Below are 5,639 nucleotides of genomic sequence, written 5' to 3'. Positions count from 1 at the left end.
TCGAGGCAGCAGGCGGTTCTTTAGATCTCTGCTCATTAATATTCATGAGCTGCTGAGTGACGAGGAAGCTGGTTATCAGCTGGAAAATATCGTTCGGCCGTCGTGTTTAGAGTAATATTTAAATACTAGACGTTTACAAACTTTATTCTAAAAAACATTCTGCTTTTTGTGTGGATGTCGCACACTTTGAACGCGAAAAACGAGTTTGTTTTGTTTTCGTTGCGCTCCGCCTCCAATGACTTCAATGTGTGCGCGTGCAACGCAAGGTGTGGGGCGCTGTCAAAATATTATAGGCTCGTTTATTGTGTCTCCTATGGGCAGTCAACCCTTCCCTAGTTGCCCTTCCTTTCCTTTCGCTTTTGGGGGGCTTCTCAGAAACGCTTATCTTTTACAGAAACTCAACTGCGACGTGTTTTGCTCGTGGTGCAGCTGCGCAGTTATTTTCCACTGTGCAACTGAATACACTTCTAACCTCTGGCGCCCTCAAGCGTTCAGAAAATTACTCCAAGCAAGATATGGACAGCTATGGCGTTCCTGAAATGACATACACACATGACATAGACAAAAATCTATCAACGAGAAGGTAGTCATGATGTAGCAATGCTGACTCGGCAACTTTCCATATTGCGAAAAACAGATGAAGTGTACGTCACACACTCTTGGGGGGGTAGTTAACAGGAAAAATGTCAGCACATGACATAGAAAGCAACACGGACCCCCCCACAGGATTTCTCCTAAACTGGAGTCTGAGAAAGATTCCCTTAAAGACAACTGAACAGCATTACTCTGGATGCAATACATGAAAACAAGAACTTTCATTGAAGTTGAAACAACTGGGTACTGGAATCTACATCTTAAAAGTCTGTTTGACATGCTGCTGCCTTATTAGTGCAGCAGCTAAGAGAATATTTAGAGCACAATCGTGCAAATGGTGATACAAGCACTAAAGTTGGCACAAATACTCCTTAGACAATTACTCTTTTGAAAAAAAAAAGCGACTGGCCACTTGAATTTTCAATAGGCGGCCAGGTAGGGGTCAGTTGAAGAATTACACAGGGGTCAAAATTAAAAATGCTCAAATCATTTTGAAAACTACACCACATTATTTGTCTGATTGTAAAGATTCTCAAAAGGTATAGTTTGGACTATCTATGACTGAATGATCAGGAGTTATGGGGTAAAAACAACAAAAATGGTGACAAAGGTCAGTTTCAGTTTGCACAGGGGTCAAAAGTTAAAGTTGCTCCAATTTTTTGTAAAAAAAAAAAAGAAAAAAAAAAAGATGCAGATTATTAGTTGAATTAACAGAGTTTTAAAAAAGAATAGTTTGGACCATGTATCATGCTTAGTCATCACGTTACGGGGTAACGTATGTCGCATGCAGCAGATAACTGAAACAATTGTGCAAATTGTGATACAAGCACCAAAGTTGGCACAAATACTCCTTAGACATTACTCTTTTGAAAAAACCGACTGGCCACTTGAATTTTCAATAGGTGGCCAGGTAGGGGTCAGTTGAAGAACTACACAGGGGTCAAAAATAAAAATGCTCAAATCATTATAGGATCAATAAGTGGAATAGTTTTAATTGTGTTGAATGTTTGGTCTCCAAAGTAAAGGTCAAACAAGTTCAACATTCATTGGATTCTATGACTGCTAAACATTTCTTCCTGTTAAAAGGGAGTTTTTCCTTCCCACTGTCGCCAAGTGCTTGCTCATAGGGGGTCGTTTTGACCGTTGGGGTTTTTCTGTAATTATTGTATGGCTTTTGCCTTACAATATAAAGCGCCTTGGGGTGACTGTTTGTTGTGATTTGGCGCTATATAAATAAAATTGCTTTGATTTGATTTGATGACATGTGACGTGTTGTGTGGGCCGCTGAAGAGGAGGTACTGCTGGCCCACCACCACAAGATGGCGCCCTGCTTGAAGTGCGGGCTTCAAGCACGAGAGGGCCTTGGAGCGACCAGGAGTGACAGCTGTCACTCATCATCTGTACCAGCTGTCACTCATCCACTACTCATCACCACCACCATAAAAGCCGGACTGCAACTCCACCTCCCCGCTGAGAAATCAGGTACCATTCAGGTAACTTCTCTGCTGACTTATACTAAGTAATAATCTGAACTTCTTTGCAGCCGTTTTCCTGTGGTGTGTCCTTATCTGTGGGATTGGCGTTTGGTGTGATCAGCGACGGTTTCGCTTCACACCCCAACCAGATAAGTGGTTAGACAGGAGCTGCACGAGTGTGTGATTGGAGATGGAGGTTTTCCCTCCTAATTGTATACAGACTGTGGGATTACTGAGTGTGCGAACTCACACTCATCAGGACTGTCTCTGTTCTCTGCCAGCAGTACCGGGTCTGACTGCTGAAGACAGTGGCCACCTGGGGCGCAGGTCTTGGCGGCTCCGGTGTTCTTCAGCTCCGTTGGTGGTGGAAGCTGTGTGGGATCCGGCTCCTCTCTCGCCAGGCGTCTTCTATCGTCGAGCCTGCCCACACGTCACCTGGTGTATGATTGACAGTCACCATATTGTTATTGTCTGTACGTCGTTGTGCGATTCACAACATTAAATCGTTACTTTTGGCTTATCCATTGTCTGTTCATTAACGCCCCCTGTTGTGGGTCCGTGTCACGACACTTTCACAACAATATGTTACCCTGTAACATGATGACTAAGCATGATACATGGTCCAAACTATTCTTTTTTTTTAAACTCTGTTAATTCAACTAATAATTTACTTTTTTTTTTTTTTTTTTTTTTTTACCAAAGTTGGAGCAACTTTAACTTTTGACCCCTGTGCAAACTGAAACTGACCTTTGTCACCATTTTTGCTGTTTTTACCCCGTAACTCCTGATCATTCAGTCATAGATAGTCCAAACTATACCTTTTTGGAATCTTTACAATCAGACAAATAGTGTGGTGTAGTTTTCAAAATGATTTGAGCATTTTTAATTTTGACCTCTGTGTAATTATTCAATTGACCCCTACCTGGCTGCCAATTGAAACTTCAAGTGGCCAGTTGTTTTTTTTGTTTTTTTTCAAAAGAGTAATGTCTATTTGTGCCAACTTTGGTGCTTGTATCACCATTTGCACGATTTTGCTCTAAATATTCTCTTAGCTGGTGCACTAGCTGGGAAGAGATCCTTCAAGACTGCTGCTGTTATGTAAGTATGGAAAGTATGGGAGTCTCTGATGGCTGCAAACCAAGAAAGAAGAATTTCTTGCCAACACAGAAAACAAACTCTGCTTCCTGCATATGCTAAGTGACAGACTGGAGACAAGTGGTTGTCAGGTTATTCATGCTAACGGAGAGTGAAATTTGTTCACTGTTCAAACAGTTGAATCTCCCTCCCACTGTGACAGCATATTACTTGACACCGATTTGCTTGTTCCCCTTTATCATGGAAAGAAGACACCTCACAGTCTCAAACCACAGCTAAGTTGAAATTAAATGTGAAAAATCAAAAAATATAATTATAAGCTGTGTTTATAGAGCTCCTGGTTCAAACATTAATATTTTTGAGGATAAACTGATCAAAATGTATCCGGCAATTAAAAGCAAGCTTCTATTTGTTTGCGGAGACTTCAGTATAAGTCTTTTAAATCCACATAGTCAATCACAAATAACGGAATTCATAAATTCTGTGTTTTGTGTTGCACTGTATCCAATCCAAGCAGGATAACTATGAACACAGAAACACTTATTGAAAATATATATATTAACAAATATATTAACAAATATATTAACAAATGTTACTGCAGGGAACTTAACTGGTGGATTACTTCTTAGTGATGTCATTCATCATTTGCTGGTTTTTGCTGCCTTTAATTCATCACTCGCTAAAAATGTTCATCATGAAACTAGTAATTTAATAAGGAAAATAACTGATGCAACTATTGAAAATCTTAGAACAGACTTAATGCATCAAAACTGGTATGATATTTATACTGAGGACATAGACAAATCATATGAATCATTTATCTCTATTATTTCCAGTTTATATGATACACTGCCCATTTGTGCCTGAAGTTGGTAACAAACAAAATGTAGATAATCCATGGATCAGAAAGTGGCTACAGAATGCATGTAAAAAGAAAAAAAATACTGTATAAACAATTTATAAAATTTAGAACTATGCTGAAAGTAAATATAAGATATACAAAAACAAATTAACATTAAGAAGCAGTATTATAGTGATTTACTAGAAAAAAATATAAAACCAATATAAAAGGCACTTGGAAGCTTTTAAATGAAATTATTAAAAAGAAAACAAGTTGTTAAAGACTATCCAGCTTATTTTTACACAACTACAGACAAAATTATTAAGGAAAATAAACCTATAGTTGACCACTTCAATGATTATTTTGTTAATGTGGGTAAAAACTTAGCTGATTCAATTGTGCCCCCTAAAATGTGTTCCTTGGATAACAGCAAAACAATCAATACAATTTTGGATTCAATGTTTATTAAAGAAACAGATGGAAAAGAAATAATTGACATTGTTCATAAATTAAAAGGTAAAAAGTCAACTGACATCTATAATTTTGACATGTTTTGATAAAGAAGATTACTGACTGTATCATTAAACCATTAACTTATATTTGTAATTTGTCCTTAATGACTGGGAAATTTCCGTCGAAGATGAAAATAGCTAAAGTGATTCCACTATTCAAATCTGGTGATAAACATGTCTTTTCAAACTACAGGCCAATCTCACTGTTACCACAATTCTCAAAAATTTTGGAAAAGGTATTTGCAAAGAGGCTAAATGATTTTATAACTAAACATCATATACTCAGTGAACAGCAGTATAGATTCAGAAAGAATCGAACTACCTCATTGGCTTTAATTGACTTTGTTGAACGAATAACAAATGCAATTAAGAATAAGCAGTACACAGTAGGAGTTTTCTTTGATTTACAGAAAGCTTTTGATACCACAGACCATACCTTACTGTTGGATAAATTGCAAAAGTATGGTATTAGGGGATTGGCTCATGACTGGATAGGCAGCTATCTACAAAACAGGTATTAGTGTGTACATATTGGGGGGATAAACTCAGAATTTTTAAAGATTACATGTAATGTGCCTCAAGGTTCAGTCCTTGGTTCACTGCTGTTTCTTTTATATATTAATGATATATGTTTGATTTCTAAGACCCTGAATTGTATTTTATTTGCGGATGATACGACTGTGTTCCTGGGACAGCTTTTGGACATGGTGGAGAAGGAATTGCAGAAATTTGTTTGATTGGTTTGATTTAAATAAATTATCACTTCATCTTGGTAAAACAAAGTGTATTATATTTGTTAAACAAGCCCAAGAATTTAAGTATAAATGTATAATTATAGGATGCTGAAATTGTAACTGAAACAAAATTTCTTGGAGTTATCATTGATTATAAATTAAGATGAAAAACACATAAATTATGTTATTATCCAAAATGTCAAAAGCCATTGCAATCCTATATAAACCCCAAGATTTTCTCCCTCAATATTTGATAATCACTTTATATTATTCATTAATAGCTCCATATATGACATATTGTATTGAGGTTTGGAGAAACACTTATAAAACAAACACAAATTCAATATTTTTATTGCAAAAGAAAGCCATAAGAATGATCATACTAAAC

Source organism: Thalassophryne amazonica, chromosome 19 (genome assembly GCF_902500255.1).
Source record: "Thalassophryne amazonica chromosome 19, fThaAma1.1, whole genome shotgun sequence".
Classification (NCBI taxonomy): Eukaryota; Metazoa; Chordata; class Actinopteri; order Batrachoidiformes; family Batrachoididae; genus Thalassophryne; species Thalassophryne amazonica.
This window is presented reverse-complemented; position numbering follows the sequence as displayed.